General features: G+C 36.2%; 1 long non-coding RNA gene across 3 annotated transcripts; it reads right to left on the bottom strand.

The window, feature by feature from the left end:
* Positions 1-563: 563 nt before the first annotated feature.
* LOC135215967 (uncharacterized) lies at positions 564-25,088 on the bottom strand. Of its 3 annotated transcripts, XR_010314770.1 has the most exons (5): positions 24,900-25,088; positions 15,163-15,374; positions 12,648-12,770; positions 5,731-5,818; positions 564-1,201 (listed from the first exon to the last, which is right to left on the bottom strand). It is a non-coding gene; the product is annotated as an uncharacterized LOC135215967 (long non-coding RNA). The 3 variants fall into 3 exon arrangements; XR_010314769.1 differs by lacking the exon at positions 15,163-15,374; XR_010314771.1 differs by lacking the exon at positions 5,731-5,818.
* Between the last annotated feature and the right edge of the window lie 909 nt (positions 25,089-25,997).

The following is a 25,997-nucleotide window of genomic DNA, read 5'->3' on the forward strand; positions in this document are numbered from 1 at the left end:
GTACTACAAGAAGCAGCACCAGCAGCAGAGATAGCTGTACTTTGATGCAGCACCAGCAGCAGAGATAGCTGTACTACAAGAAGCAGCACCAGCAGCAGAGATAGCTGTACTACAAGAAGCAGCACCAGCAGCAGAGATAGCTGTACTACAAGAAGTAGCACCAGCAGCAGAGATAACTGTACTACGAGAAGCAGCACCAGCAGCAGAGATAGCTGTATTACAAGCAGCAGCAGCAGCAGCAGCAGCAGCAGATATAGATGCACTACAAGAAGCACCACAGAGGTAGAAGTACTATAAAGTAGCACCAGCAGGAAACATAGATACACAGGTGTTTGAATGTTCTCTGCTGCTCTTATAAATCATTTTTATACAAGTGCCGTGCAGAGAACATCAACATATCTTATACAAGTGCCGTGCAAGTCCACTTCCAATATTTGGAAAGTTGATAATCTAAGGTATAGATTTCCCATCTAAAATCAGGACTAGTTATCAACTTTTTTTTCTTGAAGCCAAAAAAACCCTGATGAAAAGAAAGGTGTATTAAGTTTCAAAATAATGGTTACATATTTTTTACTGGCCTTCTAAGGTCATTTTGATGAATAGTATAAGTGTAAACATGGAATTTCAATAAACCTGGAATATATTGTATAACTTAAAAATGGTTGATAATATTTACAACCCCAAGTTGCTCTCAAATTGAGAGAGATGAAATTTCTTGCTTCCTTTAACCACTCCAACCTCCACAATCCTGCTTTATTTCTTCTTCTGTAACCTCTAAACCATGTGGATAGCTTCGCTTAAACAGTACATTTTTACACACTGCACTATTGCACTGCAGTTAAATATAGCTGATGCCCCGCTTACACCTCTGTATTAGTTCGATCGGTCTCCACAACACTTGTCCACAACTTTCTTCCATTACTGTCTGTGATTTAGCTTCAGTATCCTCCTAGCCATGTGGATAGCTTCAAAATAGTACAGCTCTCATTCCTCTCCCACCTCCGTAGTAGCTCGGTCGGCCTCTCAAGACATGCCCATTTCTCCTATGCTCTAGTGTTCCGTGCATTACCTTCTGTATCGCCTTAGCTCTGTAGAAATATCTTCAGTGACTACACCACAACTAGAACACCACCTCGCCATTCTGCACAATTACACAACAGTCTGAAGATGTAGCCATCTTGCGCAGACTCGTAATCCGCTCCTGCAAAAGAAATGGCAGTTAATCGCCAACAAGCACGACCAGAATTATGTACATTGCCTATCCTGTCCCAGAGGACATAAAATTCCAATCAAGACTTGGGCTTAATGCCAACTGAAAACGGGGATAATGTATATCAGTGTTCGTTGGTTGACAAGTTCACATCGGAGTACAAAGTATTTAAAACCATGCCATGGAAGTGAAAATTTATTTCTTCCTTGACATGGTTTTATTATATTTACTTTGTATCTGATGCGAGCTCGAGTCAAACCAGTGAACACTTGATATACATTTTCCATAGACATGCTTTAATTAAAATTGCGTGCAAGATCATAAATATACCCATGGGTTAAATTGCTTGCTAGTTCAGAGAATATAGTGCTGCCGAGAGCTACTGCAAAAACTATCTCATTATATTTCTGTTCAGGTTTTAAACGAGCTACAGCCTATACCTACTATAGTAATATAGCTTTGATTCCAACCACAAGATGTCTTTTATGCTAGCAGTGGTTTTCCTAATATCAAAGGGCTGTCGCGCGAGTTCGATTCTCGGACATTCCAATGAGGGGTCAGAGATGTGTATTTCTTGTGATAAAAGTTCTCTCGACGTGGTTCGGAATTCGTGTAAAGCCGTTGGTCCCGTTGCTCAATAGCCACTGGTTCCATGCAACGTAAAAACACCATACAAAGAGTTGTGGCAAAAACTGGTGTGAATGAAATGAGAAATATAATTTCAGATGAAAATTCTTTAGATAAAATGGCAGATGTAATAGAAATTGGACAAATAAACAAATTAAATGTAAAATAATCTTCGATAAAAAGTAGTGTGTTCTTAGCATACCTGCCTCTTGAAAAGTGAGGGCAACATAAGTATGCAAATCAAAATGTCACAAAGCACAGAATTGCAAAATATATATGAATGAAGAGACTTAATAGCGATATAGCCAGAATGTACCAGAAGGTCAAATGGGGAAGACTGGGAGGTGGAACAGTATTGTTTGATAGACGAGATCATCTTGTGCTAGATAAAATATTATCTATTGCCATCGTGATAGATACACTGGCCAATGAAACAGACACTGAGAGGGCACTAAGAAAAACAGAAGTAACTGTCTGGATGAGGTGGAACGCGAGGACTACACTGCTTGAAAAGTAAATATGCTCTATAAACAGACTTATGATGTGTGTAAGGCCTATACTGCTCTGTTTTTAACAGAAAACACCATACAGACAAGCTAACCAACAGAGCTGCCGCAAAAAGCATGTGTGAATGAAATGAGAAATATAAATTCAGGTGGAAATTCTTTAGATAATATGGCAGATGTAATAGAAAAGGGACAAATAAATTAAATATAAAACAATCTTCGATAAAAAGTCGTGTTTTCTTAGCATACTTGCCGCTTGAAAAGTGAGGGTAACATAAGTATGCAAATCAAAATGTCACAAAACATTGTCAGAATTGCAAAATATATATGAATCAAGAGACTTGCGATATAGCCAGAATGTATCAGAAGGGCAAATGTGGAAGACTGGGAGGTGGAACAGTATTGTTTGATGGACAAGATCATTTGGTGCTAGATAAAATATTATATGTTGCCATCGTGATAGATACACTGGCCAATGAAACAGACACTGAGAGGGCACTAAGAAAAACAGCAGTATGTAGCTGGCTGGATGAGGTGAAAAGCGAGGACTAGACTGCTTGAAAAGTAAACATGATCTATAAACAGAATTATGATGTGTGTAAGGCTTATACTGCTTTTTTTTTTTTTTTTTTTTTTTTTTTTTTTTTTTAGAAAAAAGGGGACAGACCAAGGTATTAGACATTCTAAAAAAAGGGCTTTAATAGAAGTTAAGGTTCACGACAAACTGCCATGGGACAATTATGATGCACTTGAGAAAGTTGCTTAGATATGGCGTCCACTGGTTAAACGGTTGAAATTTCGGAAACTATAATGGTTTGGGAATATATGATGAAAAGCGGATGAGGAAAAAAAATTGGTAGCAGCATGGCTAAGAACTGTAGTAGCCCCCAGAAAAAAAACTTAGGAAAAACATGTAGGCGAATATTGGACCAGAGTAAAGTTCAAGTATAAAAGTCCATAAAACAGCCTAGATTACTGGAGAATTCATGACGGTCGGACCCGATACAGGGAAAAGGAGCAGAGTAATAATTTCTCCAAGTTTTCCAGATTTAGAAAGGAGAAAACAACAGAGAGCAGCATTTCTGATCCCTCCGTTTGTTCTAAAAAAAAAAATCTGAAACATGAAATGCCCGGGAAGCAACTGGAAATAAAGTCTCGAAGTCAAAACAATCCTTTTGCCACCATCCATATCAAATGAGTTGCTGAGACTTAATTATGACTACCTACAATGATTTTTAAAATTATTTTGTTTTATTTGTTATTTTTTATTTATTATTATTTTTTTTTTTGAGATTCGTTCCTACTGCAAATCAGTGGCGTTGAAGGTTCTTCAGCCACTAACAATGCAATCGACAATTTTCCTATCTGAAAAGTACTGTCAACCTAGAGAATTAAAAAGCCGTATCAACCACGGTGGAACTAAAAAGGGCTACCAACCTTGGAGGAGCTCGAGAGAACTATCAACCATGATAGAATTTAATCCTAAAGTTCTGAGACTTAATTTATAAAGTCCTTAAAGTGCTTTATTCTTTCGTATTGTGGAGGATTAAAATTGTAAGTACAAAAATATAAAATCAATAATTTATGGATTATGACCAACCCGCATAACCTATAAAGTGGAAAGAAAACCTAAAAATATCAAGATTTGGTTGAGGAGAGGATTTATGGAGAATGTCGCTGGAATGGTTAAAAATCTACAGTTGTTAATAACAGTCCTTACAAAAAACAACAAGCAAATCACACTGGCACAATTAATTCCATCAATTCTTTCTACTTTTCCATTCTATTCACTAACATCCTGCTGTCTCAATTGACTGCAGACAAAAGACCCTTAACAAATTGAGGTGCATTGCTGTTTTGTTCCCATACTGTATATTTAGTTTTTCCTTTATTCCTATATGTTTAATTTGGCAACCTCTCTCTCTCTCTCTCATTAACGCCGCTCCATAACTTATTTAAAATATACTCGTGTTATGGTATGCACTAAAGCCAAACGTGTTAAGTTTGATTTTCTCAGTTTATTATTTCTTTATTTCTTGTATGGTGTTTTTACGTTTCATCGAACCAGTGGTTATTCAGCAACGGGACCAACGGCTTTACGAGACTTCCGAACCATGTAGAGACTGCACATTTTCACCAGATATACACATCTCTAACCCAATTTCTTGTTAATGAACTCTTGTTGGAAGTTCGTGAATTGTATTTTCCCTGCAGTGTCTAAAATGGACTAAATAAAGCTCCTCTCACTCCCAGACAGAGATAGATGTAGCCCTCCTTCGCCCCCTCCTTGTCTGTATTTAGTTTCCTCTTTTACCCTTCCAACAGTTTCTCCCCTAGTTTGCAATGGCTTTTATTAATTATATTTTATTTTCTAGCACCTTCCCTCCCTTGAATCAAACCCTTCTAAGAATTCTTTACGCCCCTCTGATTGCGGGTGCAGTGTTTCACAAACGACAGCATTCTGCATTTTGACTTCTTATTAAACCGTCTCGACCATTCAGAACGATAAAGTGCTAATAAAGGAATATAGAGAATATTTGTTTCCTCATCTGCATTTTGGACTTGGTGATTAACTAACAATCTCAAGGTATGTTCAATCACTTACAGTCTATCTTGCAAATGATTACATTTCCATCTGCTTTGGAGAATTTGATACAACTAATTATTTTAACTTTACATTGTACACAAACACCGTATATTCAGTGCATAAACTGTAAATCGTACACAATTTTGGCGTACACGAATATAACGTGTTCCGCGTAATTAGTCAATCCGTCTAATTTACTTATTGGGAAAGCAAGATCCCGAGCAATTTTTGCTCAAGTTTCGTAAATCTCTAAAGGACCAAACTTCCTAAAACTCCACATTTTTTTTTATTCCCTCCCTACAAAAGCACCTCGGAAGGTAACGCCCTCAAGCAATAAACTTCGAATCGTGAAATCCCTGAATGAATGCTATTATAAAGAGATGGCGTTTTCAGTCTGTTAAGTACGGAAAGTAAGCAAGGAGAACTATTCCAGTAATATCAGAGAAAACACTTCTGTTCCACCTCGCTTCTGAAAATGGCAATTAAATTTTTTTTTTTTTTTGACTATAAGGATTCCCAATAAAAACGACTAAGGAAACTTCCATCTCCCTTTGTTCTGGAGCGCACCACCGTCACGTGCTCCAGCGTCTAACTACATACATCCAAAGAGGAATTCAAAACCATGTTAATAACCGAGATCTCTAAAAGGTCAATACCAAGGGTTCGGAATGTGCCCAGCCATCGTCATTAAATTTCATACGAGGGTGGTTAAGAGGTGAATGGAAAAAAGCTACGAGCAGATCAGTCAAATATGTTCTCACACCATTAGTGTCTACAATAGGAATTTAAGATCCCCTTACTTGGCTTCGTTAGGTTTTTAACCTCTGGCATTTGACGCTGGGTACGATTAGATGCCACCTCGGTTCTGTTATCAGTCTTGTTATCAACCTGAAAAAAGATTAGTTAACGACAGTTATGGCTATACCCAATTTTGTCTTTTCATACACCTTAATTTTGAGAGAGAGAGAGAGACTTTTAGATAATAAGGTAAACACTAGAGTGAAAAAACCAAAATACTTCACAATTTAAGAGAGGGTAAAGTGCCTGTAAGTTGACTAGGGAACCATAAAAACGAACAATGAGCCCCTTGGCCTGCACCAAGGTAACTAGATAACCACCCAATAAACAATGTCCTACCGTTGTAAACAATATCAAATACACGATTAATGAGTTTCTTTTAAAAAAAAAATCTTTAAACTAGTCATATTAATCTTAATTATATATTCCAACAATTATTTGTAAGCAATATTTGCTTGTAATGAAGCACTATCTCAGAGGCAGCTGAGAGTATTTAATCACCTACGCTATTGGCATATGACTCTACCCTTAAAATTGTGTTTAAAGCATTTGTGCATACAACTTCGGATGCTTCAAAAATTCATTGAACGCCAAATTTTTTTAGTTCTGTCTCAATATGAAGTGTTACGAATTAAAATCTTACTATAATGGACGTAATGTCTATCCGTCCGTCAGTCATTCAATCACAGCCAAACGGCTCAAATGGGCATGAAACTTGGCAGGATTATAGCGGTGACCCCTAAGATAATTTACAACTGGGTTGCATCCTACCTACCCCACCCTCCGAAGAGGGTGGGGGTGAAATGGGCTTCCCGGAAATTACTTTCGTATAACACAAGAGCAAAATATGACCAAAATACATTTTTCGCTAGACCCTACATCCAACATGTTACCATAACTAAGAATCCCAAGAGGTCCTGGTCTCAAAACATCACTCACTTGATTTTAACTTAATCCGTAACAAACCAAATGCTCAACATATATATATATATATATATATATATATATATATATATATATATATATATATATATATACTATATTATATATATATATATATATATATATATATATATATATATATATATATATATTATATATATATATATACATATATACTATATACATAATATATATATATAATATATATATATACAGTAATATATATATATATATATATATATATATATATATATATATATATATATATATATATATATAGAATAATATATATATATATATATAATATATATATATATATATATATATATATATAATATATATATATATATATATATATATATATATCTAATATATATATATATATATATATATATATATATATGTATAATATATATTTAAGAAGGAGAGTAAGGAGTAGGAAAGGAGAGGGGTAAATGGGGGGGAGGGAGGAGGTTTTTTTTTTTTTGCGGGGGGAGGGGGGAGAGGGGATTAAGGGAGGGGTAAGAGGAGAGGCGGAGGGGGGAGAGGAGGGGGGAGGGGAGGGAATGAGGGGGGGAGGGAGGGGGGGGGAGCTTGGAAGGAGGAACGGGGAGAGATTTTTTTATATTTATAATATATTAATATTCTAATAATAATTAGTATATATATATATATAATATATATATATAAATATTATTATATATAATATATATATATAATATATATATATATATATATAAATATATCTAAATAATAATATTAATATACTAAAAATAATACAACATAATTATATATATATTATAAATATAATATAATAATATATATTATATATATAATTACCTAAATATTATTATTACATAGTATTAATTATAATATAATACGTATATATAATATAAATAATATATTATATTAATATTATATCATATATATATATTATATTTATCAAGTTTTGGATTTAACCAAAATCTAACCAAGTTAAACTTATTAACTCCGCACGACCAATCCTTCTTAAATATTTCAAATCACTTTAACGATTACTATTGGAGACGTAACAAGTAAAAGAGTTTTATGGAATTAGCCTTCAGAAAAAATAAAACTATTGCAAGTGAACTACCCATAACCATTTCATTTTAGTTTTCTGGTTTCCAAGGAAAGGACGTTTGTATATTGCAATTGATATCCGATACTGGCCGGTCTGAAATCTTATAAAAAGTAAATGAATCCACTGACGAATTTATCTAACCTTATCAAAGGCCTGTAAACAGATCAATCACAAGAAACTGACGCAGCCCCATTGCTCACGGTTTTCGAGTTACACGATATATGGGTTCTCAAGGAATTATTACGGGTGGCCCTTGCTCTACATTTGAGCAAGAGCCCAGTGCTGGCACTAAGGGTCAGCTTAATCCTAAAAACAACAAGCAAGGCATTTCTAAGGTTAGCTACAGTAGCTCAATGTAGCAGTGGTTCTTTCGAAAACCAATCATATGCAGTGGGGAAATGCAGCATTGAGGAAAACCATATATAAAAGAAAATGAATCTGGTTATTTGTAAAAAATAAAACCATGAAAAATTTAAAACATCTGATTCCCGCGGTGAAATCCACGAATGGAATTCCACCATTGTTTAAACTACTTTTAATCCGAGGTTCCGCTTAAGTTTACAGTAACCAATTTTTTTTTCATTTTTTTCCCACTTGTTCCTTTAAACATAGCTAGTTTAAGGACTGCATCTTACTCAAGCCAAAGTTCATTAGTGGAACTTTTAGTACCCGAGGACCCAAACAAAGCAGGCCTCGTTTTACTTTGTCTATCGAACAAAAGCTACTTGCAGGAGCCTATAGAAAGGGCGAATAGTTAGTTATTATCATCAACATTAAAATTCCTTTGGTTCACTTCTAGCAACTCTTAGTTTTTGTAGTTTGAGACTAATAAATCTTTGGTCCACTAAATACTGAAACGCTGCCTATTCCACTGTAAAACAGCAAGTTTATTATTAGAGAAGTTTGATCAATTCATTTTGGCCTAACTAACGCCCTGCCCTCAACTTCACTGGGCACTGCCCGACGGGCAAAGTCTGTTCCCTAATCCGTTTCATTGTACTGGTTGGGATAGACCGGGCATTGCCCGCTAAGTTGTGGACAGGCCATAAGAGACGATGCCAACATTCTCGCTCAGCTAAAAACTTATGGCGAAAAGCTTTTTTTCACGAACTTGGTCAACCATCTTTTGAAGTGGTCCTGTCATAGAATTAAGCAAACGCTAGTTTGGCCAGGCACAAGAACATTATGAGGGAGAGCCTCGAATTATTGCTCGACAACTACTGGCCACTAGGAACCAAACAACGTCCTTTTATGAAGACAATGGCAACAGGATTCAAAACTGAAACTGAAAACCTTTCTTGAGCCACTTGCCATATATAGGCTAATCGGGATAAAACCCATTGATAACTAACAGGTCCTTCTAACAATTTCTTGTCTAGGTGGTGTGATTGTTTGTTTTGTTTGTTTGCATTGAGTGGTTTTGACTTCCGAAACCACGTCCGAGAATTTGAACTTTCTATCACCAGAAATAACAACAGTCTTCTTGCAACTTTTCCTCAATGGAATAGGCCGAGGAAATCGAATACCCGCGACCACCGAAGGTGGGAAAACGCTAATACCCATACCAAGCCCACGCCGCTTTGAGGCCTTCTTCTATGGGTTGTGAGTCAAAGTCCCCCAGTAAGATGAATTACATTATTATCGCAAGGTAAACAGGATTGTAAATACCTTTTGAAAGCTTCACACAAACACTTACAACCTAGGTTAATTGCTTCGATAATCTATTCAATTATCATTCATTTTACTCAGTCAGGGTGTTAAAAGAAATGTAACCAACTAATATTTTAAGTCCAGGAAGAACAGTCATCATTTTATTCACTGAATCTGGGGTTACATCTACGGTTCAACTGCAAGTACTTCAACATTAAAAAATCTACCATTAAAAACTTGATTATTAAAACTGTAACCGACTAGTACTTTAAATAATTTATTTATTACCTTTGGAACCTTTTACCACATAATCCCACTCTACACAAACCCTGAAAGACCCCTTTGTGATAATGCCCAAACAGTCTATTGTTTTAAGGCTAGGTTTGGAGGTCACGGAACAAAATTTTTATTAGCCCTACTTGACTCGGTTTAAACTGAACAGGAATACACTCAGAAAAACGGTAATGGTACTCCGGGCGTTAACTTTTGTTACCTTCAGAGTTCCACACTTCATCGTCCCAGTGTCAAGAAACCCCATTCAATTAAATTTTGAATTATTCACCTTTCCAAGGAGTAATTTCATTTCCTTACATGAGTTTATAAAGCAAGTAAATTAAATTGGTTGGCAAAACTAAAAATTGTACTTTCTGCTGTTACTACAATTTAAGTTTGTCTCGCTGCTAACAAATCCTAATGACAACTTTAATTTCCTAAATCAAGTTCTTTTGGTTGGCCACGAACCCAGGGTTTTGTAAGGCAGGTACGGTTACTTTAAAAGGCACATAGTCTTTGAATTAAATACCCTTTATCCAATCCCATAAATATACGGGTATCGGATTCAGTGTTTTGATAACTCATACTGTTACCAAAACAAGGCCATCTCTCGGATTTAATAGTAATAAAGCTTCTTCTTCTTCCCAGCTTTTTCCCAATTTTTATATGGGGTTCGCCGTTTTCGGATGAGCCGTTTCCATCTATTTCTTATCTTGCGGCGTTCTGCCTCATCAATTCCTTCTCATGTCAAATCTCCTCTCACACAGTCCTTCCATCTCTTTCTTGGTCCCTCCCTCTCTTTCTTCTTTCCTTATGCACCTCCACTCCCATAGTATGTCCCTACCCAGCGTGGTCCTCATCTCTCCTCAACAGGTGGTCCATACCATCTCAGCCACCTCCCCTCCTGCCTTTTCTTTTTTGATACTTCCACCACCTTAGTTGACCCCCTTCTTGTAGTCATTTCTGATCCTATCCAATGCTTGATTACCCCATACATCCACCTAAGGCATTCTCATTTGGCTCCCAACATCCCATCTTCTTCTGCTCTGCCTTTTCTCAATGCTTGCTGTTTCCGTACCATACAGTCATTGCTGTCTTTGTTACCACCGTCTTTGACTCGAAATTTTCCCTTTTAACCTAAAGCGGCACCTTTTCTTTGTCACAAAGAACTCCCGAGGCCGCTCTCCCAACCACGCTTTTGTTCCCACGCCCCTGCCTTGCTACCCGATGTTTTTTACTACGTTACCTTTCCATTCACATTACCTTCCAAGTCACCAGCAGTTCAACCAAAAGATCCCAAATACTTAAACTTATAACAAACTCTCCTTATTTGCTCTTCCACCAAGCTGAATATACTTTATCATCCCCCTCAGTGGTGGTAAACCATATATTCTGTCTTGGATCTACTTATTTCTCATTTCCTCTGTCCCAACTCCCAGTACTTGTCTCCATCTTTCCAATTTCACTTCCAGATCCCGTTGTCCTGCTACCATGCCACCACAGCAACCAATATCATCCGCATACAATATGTTTCCATGGTACTGTACTCCCCCTTACTTCTTCTATTATAAACATCCATCACTATGTTAAAAGATAAATGGGCCTCAGAGCCGACCCCTGGGTGTGTAATCCTAACTCTCACCTCAAAACCCTTCTGTCTGTCCCCAACAATGCTCCTCCACTTCTGGTAAAAATTACCATTCCGGTATCAGTCCTTATTGTATCAATCCGCACATACTTCTTGGCTGGACCATCTTCTCCCCTTCAGGCTGGCCTCCCCATACCTCTTGTCTCGGGACTCTGTCATCAAGCCTTTTCAAGGGTCAATGAATTACCATATGGTAGGTCCTTTTGTCTTTCCCCGAATTTTGTCTCCATTATTTGCCTCAGACAAAAATAATACCATCTGTTGTTCCCCTTCCCTTCATAAATCCCATCTGCTTCTTTACCTATTTGTACTTCTTCTTCTACAGTCCTAGCATCTTCATTCATTTTTCCAGTATCTTCAAAGTGGGGGCCTGGGACATCAATTTGTAATGACCCCTATGAATTACCAACACTCTTGGACATCGCCTTTCCCTTTAAAAACAATTGGGATCAATATAACTCCCACGCCGCAACTCATTTAGGTTATCTTTTCCTGTTTCAAGGACTCTTTATCATAAGATCGTACAGTAATATCCCACGCCTTCCTTCATCTCCTAATGCTTTCCATGCCTCCGTGCACCGGGATTCAATTTGTCTGGCGTCCACGGTTGGCCTTCCCATTCTTCCAATCTTCCAGTGGCATTTAGTAAACCTACTTGCCTAGAAAACCATCATTACCATGCCAATGACTTTCACTTGCCCATCCTCCTCTTATTAGTACGTTAGCCACTTTTATTTTCTTCATTTCTAACAACACAACTGTTCGCAAACTACACTTCTTTGCCATCTCTTCACAATGTCTTCCTCCTTTCTAAAGCACTACACCCCCCTCTTGATTCTTTAGTTTGTTTTGATGTGGTGTTTATATCTTTGGTGCTCTTATTTCTAGGCCTTTGATAGCTTCATCATCTTCTTTAATCCACTTACCTTTGTCCCCAGGCTCATTATAAAATAACATCATCATCCGACTTTGCTTTAGCTTGGGCTACCACCTTTTTTCCCCACCACTTGTTTTTTCTCGCCTCGGTACCTATTTTGTCTTGTCCTTACACGGACTGTGACTCTTCCCATCTTTTCTTTGCCTTTGCCTTCCTTCTTATCTTTTTACTTACTTTTCTCAATTGTCTTCATCCCACCACCAACTATCCTTTTCTTCCCATATGATACCATATGATTTTCATAGATAAATTGCTACTGTCACCCAAATATGGCCATTCTTCGGATTCGGATTTTTAGATAAGTTGCCCATTTTTAATGGCTATATTAACACTTTTTTTTTTCTTCCTATAAGCATATTTTACTCACCTATGGCAGAGCAGAGGAGCGTTTAATTCCTAGGTTTTTCGAAAACTCCAAACTTTTTCGGTATTTAAATCTTTGCGATGAATTGCCACATCGAGTGCGGAGCGCGGAGGTCTCCTCAACATTCTGAATGATAAATCATAAGTTACAGTATACCAATAATACCCAACATTTCATTATGCATTAATTGTAAGAATAATAGTACCTTAACTTTCAACATTAGGCTTTCAATATATAAAGATAGCGAAACCCGTTATTTCCCGAACTACCTGAAATTTCAGGCAGATAGAAAAATGCAATTATTGATATTTGAACCCCCTGGGGCTAGTACCAAAGACGGCGAAATACATTAGACCCCCAAGAGATTAATACTAAACACGGCAAAACAGTGTAGGTGGATCACTATTTAGCCGTGTTTAGTACTAGCCCTTGGGGGCTCATATGTGTCTAAGTGCAGTTCGCTATCTGCCTCAAATTTCAGACAGTTCGCGAAATGCCTGGTTTCGCTATCTAATGAAGAGGAAACAGACTCCTCGTCTACCTATCCGTCTCCTCACAGGTGCACGAGTTGGGAAACCAGAACTATATTTATGGACCCTGTTAATAAACTTTGAATCTTAACCATCCTGTCATTACAAACCTTAGAACATACTCAAGACACTCACTGAGGAGGCTAGGCCGATTCACAAGACAATGATAACCAATTCCCCTTTCCTTGTACTGTTCTTCGTCAACCTACACAAAGTATCCTCGATACCAATGTTACCTGTATCTAGACCCTAAATAATCATGGATTGTAATCCTCCTATTGAATTACGCATTTTCATCAATATCGACTTATTATACTCGTTGTATACTAAGCCTCGAAAATACTTTCAAATGACATGGCTCTATGTTTATTGGGCAAGTAGACCAATGCCTAAATGTGAACACTGAGAAAGTTAATTGGAATGGAATACCTATCGATTTAAAAAAGTTTATAGCAAATGAGCATGTTACTCAAGAGGGCTAAAGCTTTTAACACAAAGTATAAGCTTGTAACCGTAAAATAAATGGGCTCCAAATGACTGGCCGAGAGGCCATCTAGTATAAATCGGTGATAATAAAAGCGCCAAATGATCTCAATCCTTTGTCTGTCTAACGGCATATTGAAAATTAAAAGTTCAAATTGCTCAAGATCACCTTCCGGGGAACTAATAAATTCGGAGATTGGACATGGAGAGAGAGAGAGAGAGAGAAACCAATTTTTCGGTAAAATTTTGCATTTCAAATGCAAAATTGGGCGGGGGGGGGGGGGGGGGGTGGACTTCAAATGCATTTCGCCGTGTTTACTGCTAGCCCCTTGGGTATTAATTACCGGTAAAAAATTAGGGTAAATTCTTAATAAGCAACAAAAATACTCTAGAAATAGTCAATTAACAAGGAAATACCTGACGCGGACCTATTACTTAGATCTACCCTCTTGGGCGATCACCGCATTTTTGTCAAATTAATAACCACGGTATAACAGCCTTTCCAAATTCGATAACAGTTCTCAGTATCTGCAAGTTACATCCACCCTGTATTTCACAACAAATTGTCAACATTAACCACCACCATCTATCTAGCCAATAAACGAAGAGAACGGCCTCTCTCAGAAAATAAAGAGGAATTTGCAATACCTTCGGGTTTTGCCAAAGACAACTATATCACCGACTATGTTGAATTAAAAGCACTAACGCTCACATCCCTCGTCTTGCATTCTAATGAGGCCTTAACTTCCGAGAATAAAAGACCTGTAGCTTACAAAACCGGTTACTTAAATCTTACACGAAATAGCATCATCAGATTGTTCAAGACGACATTATGGGTAACATTTTCAATGCCACGTGATATATTGAATTGAACTGAATATAGTATTTAGGCTAAAGACCAAGCACTGGGTCCTATGAGGTCATTCAGCTCCGAAACGGAAATTGAGAGTAAAGGGTTTGAAAGGTGCAACAGGAGGAAAACCTCAAAGCAGTTGCACAACAAATCAATTGTTAGGAGAAGGGGGAAAGGAAGGTTCAGTAACAATGCCTCGTGATACCCCGCAGGTATTGAGTTCCAGCCGGAATTATATATATACCTAACCTTGGCATTGTAATCAATGACAGAAAATTTTGGCTTGTCACTTGAATAAACGTTCCTTCAGAGACCCAGTCGACAATTAAAACATTTATTCAATAGTTCAGTAAGATTCACAGATAACGTACTTAGTTCATTGTATTTTTTGCCTATAAAACATATCTACCCAGTTACCTTTCCGACCGATCCCTTAATGCAATGTTTAACCACAAAGGCCACCAATTTCTTTTGTAAAAGACCCATTCTTTCACTTCTGGCAGCAGAGGTGTTGGCACAAGACCAAATGCTTGTCTGGAAGATGGCCGCCACATATGCAAGTCTAAATTCCTTCGTCGGGGTAGAGATAAATTGAATAAACAGTGCCCTATCACCGTAGAACTGGTTCACCACAACTATAATATATAATTACCTTCAAAATGAAACTGAAAAACTCCAAGCACTGGCAGTAAGCACCACTGTCAGGAGCTTCTGAGATGAACTAAACAGAGCGAGAGTGTTCAAGACCAGGCAAGAAAGGGTCTTAGCCAATCAGAGCTCTCCACCTTGACACACCTCTTCTATATTTTGCATTCGGTTCTTTTTCAGAGGATAATGCTTTGTAGTAGATATTTTTTCTAACACCTGTAGTGTAATAAAAAAATAAAAAATAAAAGGATTTTTAATCAGCTGTTGAAATGGAAATGGAAGTTTTACAAAAAAAATCATATTGAAAGCTTCAGAAATTGTCGAAGACTTCCATCAATTCTCAGCCAATGCAAATTTGGAAGTGGGAAATTTGAATTTCTAAAAATATATATATATATATAGAGAAATGTAATAAATGATGATGATATCGAAGTATAGTAAATTAGATTCATTATAGAGAAAAGATATAGTCAATTATTAGAGAAAATTGATTAAAAAAAGGATGAGCAATGAAAAAATATCAATGTAAAAGTGAAATTAGATTCTGTGGGTAAATAGGATTAATTATGATTTCGAATACATTTCTGATCCCTCCGTTTGATCTAAAAAAAAAAAAAAAAAAAAAAAAAAAAAAAAAAAAAAAAAAAAAAAAATGAGACATGAAATGCCCCCGAAGCAACTGGAAACAAATTCTCAAGTCAAAACAATCCTTTTACCACCATCCATATTAAGTGAGCTGCAGAGACAATATCAAAATTGTCGTAAGGACTCAATTATGACTACCTACAATGTTTTTTTAAAATCTTTCTTTGTTTTATTGGTTATTTTATTATTTTATTTTTCTTTATTTATTTATTTTTTTTTTATTTGATTTTTTTTTTTTGAGATTCGTTCCTACTGCAAATCAGTGGCGTTGAAGGTTCTTCAGCCGCTAACAATGCATTGACAATTTTCCTATCTGAAAAGGACTGTCAACCTAGAGAATTAAAAAGCCCTATCAACCACGGTGGAACTAAAAGGGACTACCAACCTTGGTGGAACTTGAGAGAACTATCAACCATGGCAGAATTCAATCCTAAAGTTCTGAGACTTAATTTATAAAGTCTGCAAAAGTGCTTTATTCTTTCGTATTGTGGAGGATTAGAATGGAAAGTACAAAAATAAAAAATCAATAAATCGTTACGTAGTCTGACCAAAATGACGTATAACCTATAAAGTGGAAAGAATACGTAAAAATATAAAGATTTGGTTGAGGAGGGGATTTATGGAGAATGTAGCTGGAATTGTTAAAAATCTACAGTTGTCAATAGCAATCCTTACAAAGAACAACAAGCAAATCACACTGGCACAAGTAATTCCATCATTTCTTTCTACTTTTCCATTCTATTCACTAACATCCTGCTGTCTCAATTGACTGCAGACAAAAGACCCTTAACAAATTGAGGTGCATAGCTGTTTTGTTCCCAGAGTGTACATTTAGTTTTTTCCTTTATTCCTATATGTTTAATTTGGCAACCTCTCTCTCTCTCTCTCTCTCTCTCTCTGTTATTTAAAATATACTCGTGTTATTGTATGCACTAAAGCCAAACGTGTTAAGTTTGACGTTCTCAGTTTCTTGTTCCTTTGTTTTTTGTATGGTGTTTTTACGTTTCATGGAACCAGTGGTTATTCAGCAACGGGACCAACGGTTTTACGCGACTTCCGAACCATGTAGAGACTGAACTTTTTCACCAGAAATACACATCTCTAACCCAATTTCTTGTTAATGAACTCTTGTTGGAAGTTCGTGAATTGTATTTTCCCTGCAGTGTCTAAAAATGGACTAAATAGAGTTCCTCTCTCTCCCGGACAGAGATAGATGTAGCCCTCCTTCGCCCCCTCTTTGTCTGTATTTAGTTTCCTCTTTTACCTTCCACCAGTTTCTCCCCTCGTTTGCAATGGCTTTTATTAATTATATTTTATTTTCTAGCACCTTCCCTTGAATCAAACCCTTCTAAGAATCCTTTATGCCCTTCTGATTGCGGGCGCAGTGTTTGACAACTGACAAACGACAGCATTCTGCATTTTGACTTCTTATTAAACTGTCTCGACTATTCAGAACAATAAAGTTCTAATAAAGGCATATAGAGAATATTTGTTTCCTCATCTGCATTTTGGATAGCTTGGTGATTAACTAACAATCTCAAGGTATGTTAAATCACTTACAGTCTATCTCGCAACTGATTACATTTCCATCCGCTTTGGAGAATTTGCTACAACCAATTACTTTAACTTTACATTGTACCTAAACACCGTATATTCAGTGCATAAACTGTTAATCGTACACATACTACGTTTGTCGTACGCAAATATAATGTTTTCCGCGTAATTAGTCAATTCGTATAATTTACTTATTGGGAAAGCAATATCCCGAGCAATTTTTGCACAAGTTTCGTAAATCTCTAAAGGCCCAAACTTCCTAAAACTCCACAATTTTTATTATTCCTTCCCTGCAAAAGCACCTCGGAAGGTAACGCCCTCAACCAATAAACTTCGAATCGTGAAATCCCTGAATGAATGCTATTATAAAGAGATGGCGTTTTCAGTCTGTTAAGTACGGAAAGTACGCAAGGAGAACTATTCCAGTAATATCAGAGAAAACACTTATTCCCACCTCGCTTCTAAAAATGGCAATGAACTTTTTTCTTTTGAATATAAAAATTCCCAATAAAAACGAATAAGGAATCTTCCATTTCCCTTTGTCCTGGAGCGCACCACCGTCACGTGCTCCAGCATCTAAGTACATACATCCAAAGAAGAATTCAAAACCATGTTAATAACCGAGATCTCTAAAAGGTCAATACCAAGGGTTCGGAATGTGCCCAGCCACCGTCATTAAATTTCATACGAGGGTGGTTAAGAGGTGAATAGAAAAAAACTACGAGCAGATCAGTCAAACATATTCTCACACCATTAGTGTCTACAATAGGAATTTAAGATCCCCTTACTTGGCTTCGTTAGGTTTTTAAACTCTGGTATTTGACGCTGGGTACTATTAGATGCCACCTCGGTTCTGTTATCAGTCTTGTTATCGATCTGATAAAAAAGATTAGTTAACGACAGTTATAGTTATACCCAATTTTGTCTTTTCATACACCATAATTTTAAGAGAGAGAGAGAGAGAGCGAATATAATAGATATTAAAGTGCCTGTAAGTTGACTTGGGAACCATAAAAACTAACAATGAGCCCCTTGGCCTGCACCAAGGTAACTAGATAACCACCGGATAAACAATGTCCTACCGTTGTAAACAATATCAAATACAGATCAAGGAGTCAAAAATCTTTAAACTAGTCATTAATCTCAATTATATATTCCAACAATAATTTGTGAGGAATGTTTCCTGGTAATGAAGCATTATCTCAGAAGCAGCCGACAGTATTTAATCACCTGCATTATTGGCATATGAATCTACCCCTAAAACTGTGTTTAAAACATTTGTACATACAGCTTGGTATGCTTAAAAAATTCAGTGACCCGCCAAATACTATACTAGGCATAATGTCTGTCCGTCCGCCTGTCATTCAATCACCGACAAATGGCTAGTCCAATGGGCATGAAACTTGGCAGGGTTATAGAAGCGACCTCTAAGATAGTTTACAACGGGGTTTCATCCTACCTACCCGACCCTCCGAAGGGGGTGGGGGTGAGAAGACTCCCTTAAACAGAGTTGGTTCTGCCCGTGAAACGAGGCTAGTTATGCCCGTAGACTTAGTTACTTTACGAATTTTCATACATAATTTCTGTATGCATAATGTTTGCTAGTCCTTATATTGTTGAAAATTTTTTATGCACTCGCTACTTGAATGAAAAAACCATAAAAATTACGAATAACACAAGAATCTCGCACATGACCAAAATACATTTTTTTTGCTAGACCCTACATCCAACGTGTTATCAGAGCTAAGAATCCCAAGAGGTTCTGTTCTCAAAACATTACTCATTTGATTTTAACCTAATTCGTAACAAACCAAATGCTCAACAATCCAATGTGTGTGTATGTGTGTATAGATAATATATATATATATATATATATATATATATTTATATATATATATATATATATATATATATATATATATATATATAAGGTAAAATATATTATATATATATATATATATATATATATATATATATATAATGTATATTGTATAGTATATGTATATATATATAAATATATAATATATATATATATATAAATATATATATATATATAGGTATATGTATAGGTATATGTATATATATATATATATATATATAATATATAATATATATATACATATATATACTATATATACATATATATACATATATACATATATATAAAACATATATATATATTTTATATATATATATATATATATATATATATATATATATATATATAATAGATATATATTTATACATCTATATACATATATTATATATATATATATATATATATATATATATATATATATATATATATATATATATATTATATATATATTTATATATATATTTATATATATATATTTATATATTATATATATATATATATATATATATATAATATATATATATATATATATATATAGATATATATAGTTTTGGATTCTACGAACATCTACCAAGTTAATCTTAATACTCCAAGACCATCCTTCTTAAATATTTCAAATTACTATGGAAATATAACAAGTAAAAGGGGTTATGGAATTAGCCTCAGGAATAAACTATGCAATGAACTACCCACACCATTTCATTTTAGTTTTCTGGTTTCCAAGGAAGGACATTCGTATATGCAATGTATCGACTGGTCTGAATCTTATTAAGTAATGATCCACTGAGGAATTATCTACTTTATCAAGGCTTGTAACAGATCAACAGAAACTGCGCAGCCACATTGCTCACGTTTCGAGTACACGATATATGGGTCTCAAGGAATTATTACGGGCTGCTCTATGAGCAAGAGCCCGTGCTGGCATAAGGTCAGTTTAATCTAAAACAACAACAAGGATTTCTACGGTTACTACAGTAGTAATTAGCAGTCTTTCGAAACCTACATATCAGTGGGAATGCAGCACCGAGGAAAACATATATAGAAATGAATCTGGTATTGTAAAAAATAAAACATTATTAATCTTATCCCTTGTGAAATCACGATCAATTCCACCATTGCTTAAATACTCTACTTCTGAGGTTCCTTAAGTTAACAGTTCTTAGGCAATTTTATGGTATGCATTTATTTATTTATGTATTTATTTATTTTTTTGCATTTGGCCTTAAACATACCTAGTTTAAGGACTGAGAAACAAATTGTTTGTTTAAGGATTGAGGGGAAAAAATCTGTGCCATACCACTGCATCTTACTCAAGCCAAAGTTCACCAGTGGAACTTTTAGTGCCCGAGACCACAAAGCAGCCTCGTTTTAACTTTCTATCGAACAAAGCTACTTGCAGGAGGTCTATAAATGGCGAATAGTTATTTATTATCCTCATTAAGTCCTTTGGTCACTCTAGCAACTCTTAGTTTTGTAGTTTGAGACAAAAATCTGCCACTAAATATGAAACGCTCGTATTCAACGTAAACAGCAGTTTTATTAGAGAAGTTTATTCTTGCTACTTTATCATTATTTTGGCCTAACTAACCCCCTGCCCTCACTACCGGGCACTGCCCGACGGGCAAACGCTGTTCCCTAACCCGTGTCATTGTACTGACTGGCAGAGTATGGAGCCACAACCATGATATTGTCTGGTAACACTGCTACAGAAGCAAGAGAAAATATAAACAGCCGGATGGGATAGACGGGCATGCCCGCCTAATAAGGACAGGCCATAAGACATGTTTAATTCCCGTCAGCAAAACTTATTGGCGAAAGCTCTTTTTCACGGACTGATAATCATTTTGAGTGTGTCATAGAAATTAAGCAACGCCAGTTTGGCCAGCACAGAACTTGATGTGGGAGAGCTCGAATATGCTCGACACTATGGCACTAGAACCAATAAGTCCTTCTATGAAGAGAATGGCACAGGGTCAAAATGAAACCGAAAACCTTTGAGTACTTGCATATAACCCTTGACAATTACAGGTCTCAACAATTATTGTCTAGGTGTGTGAGTCAAAGTCCCCAGTAAGATGATTTCATATTATGCAAGGTAAACAGGATTGTAAACACCATTTGAAAGTCACACACACACACACACTACAACCAGTAATGCTCGATAATCATTCAATCATTCATTTACTCAGTCAAGTGTAGAAATGTAACCAACTAATATTATAAGTCCAGAGAACATCCATCATTTATTCACTCAGTCTGGGTACATCTATTGTCAATGAGTATTCTACATTAAAAAATCAAATTAAAACCATATTAAAAACAGTAACCGACTAGTACTTTAGTATATATTTATACCTTTGGAAATCTTTTACACATATTCCTCTACACGAGCCCTGAAGACCCCCTTTGATAATGCTAAAGTTTATTGTTTAAGGCTGGTTTAGTCAGTCTCGGTACAAATTTATTAGCCTACTGCTTGGTTTAAACTGAACAGGAATACACTCAGATAAACGGTAATGGTACCCCGGGGTTAATTTTGTTACCTCAGAGTTCCACATTCATAGTACCAGTGTCAAGACCCATAATTAAATTGTAATTATTCACCTTTCCAGAGTATTTAATTCCTTACACGAGTTTATAAGCAAGTAAATTAATGGTGGCAAACAAAAATGTACTTTCTGCTGTTACTAAAATTTAAGTTTTCTCTCGTGTAACAAACTACTACGGCAACTTTAATTTCCTAAATCAATTCTTTGGCACGAACCCAGGGTTTTGTACAGGTACGGTTACTTTAAAAGCACATAGTCTTTGAATTAAATACCTTTATCAAATCCCATCTAATACGGGTATGGATTCAGTGTTTGATACTCATACTGTACCAAACCAAAGGCCATCTCTCTGATTTATAGATAAACTCTACTGTACCAAAAAAAGGCCATCTCTAGGATTTTTAGATAAGTTGCCCATTTTTAATGGCCATATTGCAGAGGTCTCCTCAACATTCTGAAACATAAATCATAAGTTACAGTATACCAATAATACCCAACATTTCACTATGCATTAATTGTAAGAATAATAGTACCTTAACTTTCAACATTAGAATTCTGAAACGGCATCTAAAGCATCTAGCAGGCTTTCAATATATAAAGATCGCGAAACCAAGTATTTTACGAACTGCCTGAAATTTCAGGCAGATCGCGAAATGCAATAATTGATATTTGAACCCCCTGGGGCTATCACCAAAGACGGTGAAATACATTAGACCCCCAAGAGATTAGTACTAAACACGCAAAACAGTGTAGGTGGATCACTATTTAGCCGTGTTTAGTATTAGCCCTTGGGGGCTCATATGTAAAAAAACAGACTCCTCGCCTACCTATCCGTCTCCTCACAGCTGCAGGAGCTGGGAAACCAGAACTATATTTATGGACCCTGTTAATAAACTTTGAATCTAAACCATCCTGTCATTACAAACCTTAGAACATACTCAAGACACTCACTGAGGAGGCTAGGCAGATTCACAAGACAATGATAACCAATTCCCCTTTCCTTGTACTGTTCTTCGTCAATCTACACAAGTATCCCCGATACCAGTGTTACCTGCATCTAGACCCGAAATAATCATGGCTTGTAATCCTCTTATTGAATTACACATTTTCATCAATATGGACTTCTTATACTCGTTATATACTAAATCTCGAAAATATTTTCAAATGACATTGCACTAGGTTTATTGGGTAAGTTGATCAATACCTAGATGTGAACACTGAGGCAGCCATATTGGAATGGAATACCTATCGATTTAAAAAAGTTTAAAGCAAATGAGCATGTTACTCAAGAAGGCTAAAGCTTGTAACTCATACTATAAGCTTGTAACGAAAAATAAATGGGTCCAGCATGATTGGCTGAAAGAAAGGCCACTGAATATAAAAGTGCCAAATGATCTCAATCCTATGTCCGTCTAATGGCATATTGAAAATTAAAGTTCAAATTGCTCAAGATCACCTATCGGGAACTAATAAATTCGAAGATTCCACACACACACACACACACACAGAGAGAGAGAGAGAGAGAGAGAGAGAGAGAGAGAGAAACCACTCATTGGTAAAATTTTGCATATCAAATGACATTTCTAAGTAACAACTCCGCAAGGAGTGCAAGGAACATTCCCGGGAATACGAAAGCCACTAGGGACTTAGGGTAGGGTGGGGCTTCAAATGTGTTTCGCCGTGTTTACTGCTAGCCCCTGGGGTATTAATAAGAGTAAATTCTGGTATTTCTACATAAGCATTATGCATCGTTCGTCCCCGCAAATACGAAAGTCACCAGGAATTGGGGTGTCAAATGTATTTCTCCTTGTTTAGGACGAGCCCCTGGGGGTTAATTACAGTCGTCCAAATAAATATTACTTAAAATTCTTGTTCAGGAGGTAAAACTGCATAGAAAAACCGCAACTGCCATAGTCTAGGCCGCCGCGGAATAGTAATATAGATCTACCAAAAATAATGGTAATTTCTTGATAAGCAACAAAAATACTATAAAAAATTCAATTAAGAAAGCAATACCCGACGCGTAGCTATTACTTAGATCTACCCTCTTGGGCGATACACCGTATTTTTGTCAAATAAATAGCTCTGGTACTACAACAGCCTTTCCAAATTCGATAAAAGTTTTCAGTATCTGCAAGTTACATCCACCCTGTATTTCACAACAAACTGTCAACGTTAAACTATCCACCTCCTATCTCCCAAGTAAACGAAGAGAACGGCCTCTCTCAGAAAATAAAGACGAATTTGCAATACCTTTGGGTTTTGCCAAAGACACTATGTCACCGACTCTATGTTGAATTAAAAGCACTAACCCTCACATCCCTCGTCTTGCATTCTAATGAGGCCTGAACTTCCGAGAATAAATGACTTGCAGCTTGCAAAACCGGGTTCATAAATCTTGCACGAAATAGTATCAGATTGTTCAAGAAGACATTATGGGTAACATTATCAATGCCTCGTGATATATTGAATTGAACTGAATATAGTATTTAGGCCAAAGGCCAAGCATTGGGACCTACGAGGTCATTCAGCTCCGAAACGGAAATTGAGAGTGAAGGGTTTGAAAGGTGTAATAGGAGGAAAACCTCAAAGCAGTTGCACTATAAATCAATTGTTAGGAGAGGGTGGAAAGGAAGATGGAAGAGAAAATGAAAGGAGGTTCAGTAACAGTGCCTCGTGATACCCAGAGGGTATCGAGTCCTAGCCGGAATTATATATATACGTAACCTTGGCATTGCAATCAATGACAAAAAAATTTGATTTGTCACTTAAATAAACACGTTCTTCCAGAGGTCCAGTCGACAATTAAAATATTTATTCAATAGTTCAGTAAGATTCACAGATTACGTACTTAGTTCATTGCATTTTTTGCCAATAAAGCATATATACCTAATTAACTTAACGACCGTCCCTTTATGCAATGTTTAACCACAAAGGCTACGAATTTCTTGTGTAAAAGACCCATTCTTTCACTTCTGGCAGTAGAAGGTGCTTGTCTGGAAGATGGCCGCCACGTATGCAAGTCTAAATTCCTTCGTCGGGGTAACAATAAGTTGAATAAACAGTGCCCTATCCCCGTAGAACTGGTTCACCACAACTATAATATTTAATTACCTTCAAAATGAAACTGAAAAACTGCAAGCACTGGCAGTAAGAACCGCTGTCAGGAGCTTCTGAGATGAACTAAACAGAGCGAGTGTATTCAAGACCAGGTAGGAAAGGGTCTTGGCCAATCAGAGCTCTCCACCTTGACACGCCTCTTCCCTATTTTGCATTCGGTTCTTTTTCAGAGGATAATGCTTTGTAGTAGATATTTTCTCCAACACCTGTAGTGTAATAAAAAAAAAATAGGACTTTTAATCAGCTGTTGAAATGGAAATGGAAGTTTTACAAAAAATCGTATTGAAGGCTTCAGAAATTGTCGAAGACTTCCATCAATTCTCAGCCAATGCAAATATGGAAGTGGGAAATTTTAATTTCTAAAAAAATATATATAGAGAAAATTTAATAAATGATATGAGCAATGAAAAAATACCAATGTTATATAGTGAAATTAGATTCTAAAAAATATATATTTAGAAAATTTAATAAATGATATGAGCAATGAAGAAATATCAATGTTATATAGAGAAATTAGATTCTAAAAATATATAGAGAAAAAATTAAATAAAGGATATGAGCAATGAAAAAATATCAATGTAATAGTGAAATTAGATTCTGTGGGTAAATGGGATTAATAATGATTTCGCATACATTTCTGATACCTCCGTTTGATCTAAAAAAATAATCTGAAACATGAAATGCCCCCGATGCAACTGGAAACAAATTCTCAAGTCAAAACAATCCTTTTACCACCATCCTTATCAAGTGAGTTGCAGAGACAATATCAAAAGTGTCGCAAGAACTTAATTATGACTACCTACAATGGTTTTTTTAAATCTCTCTTTTTTATTTTTTTTTATTTTATTTATTCTATTTTATTTTATTTATTTATTTTTTTTTTTTGAGATTCGTTCCAACTGCAAATCAGTGGCGTTGAAGGTTCTTCAGCCGCTAACAATGCAACGATCCTATACACTGTAAACACCAGTTTTATTAGAGAAGTTTATCCTTGCTACTTTATCATAATTTTGGCCTAACTAACGCCCTGCCCTCATTACCGGGCACTACCCGACGGGCAAACGCTGTTCCCTAACCTGTTTCATTGTACTG

This window comes from Macrobrachium nipponense, chromosome 5 (genome assembly GCF_015104395.2).
Source record: "Macrobrachium nipponense isolate FS-2020 chromosome 5, ASM1510439v2, whole genome shotgun sequence".
Lineage (NCBI taxonomy): Eukaryota > Metazoa > Arthropoda > Malacostraca > Decapoda > Palaemonidae > Macrobrachium > Macrobrachium nipponense.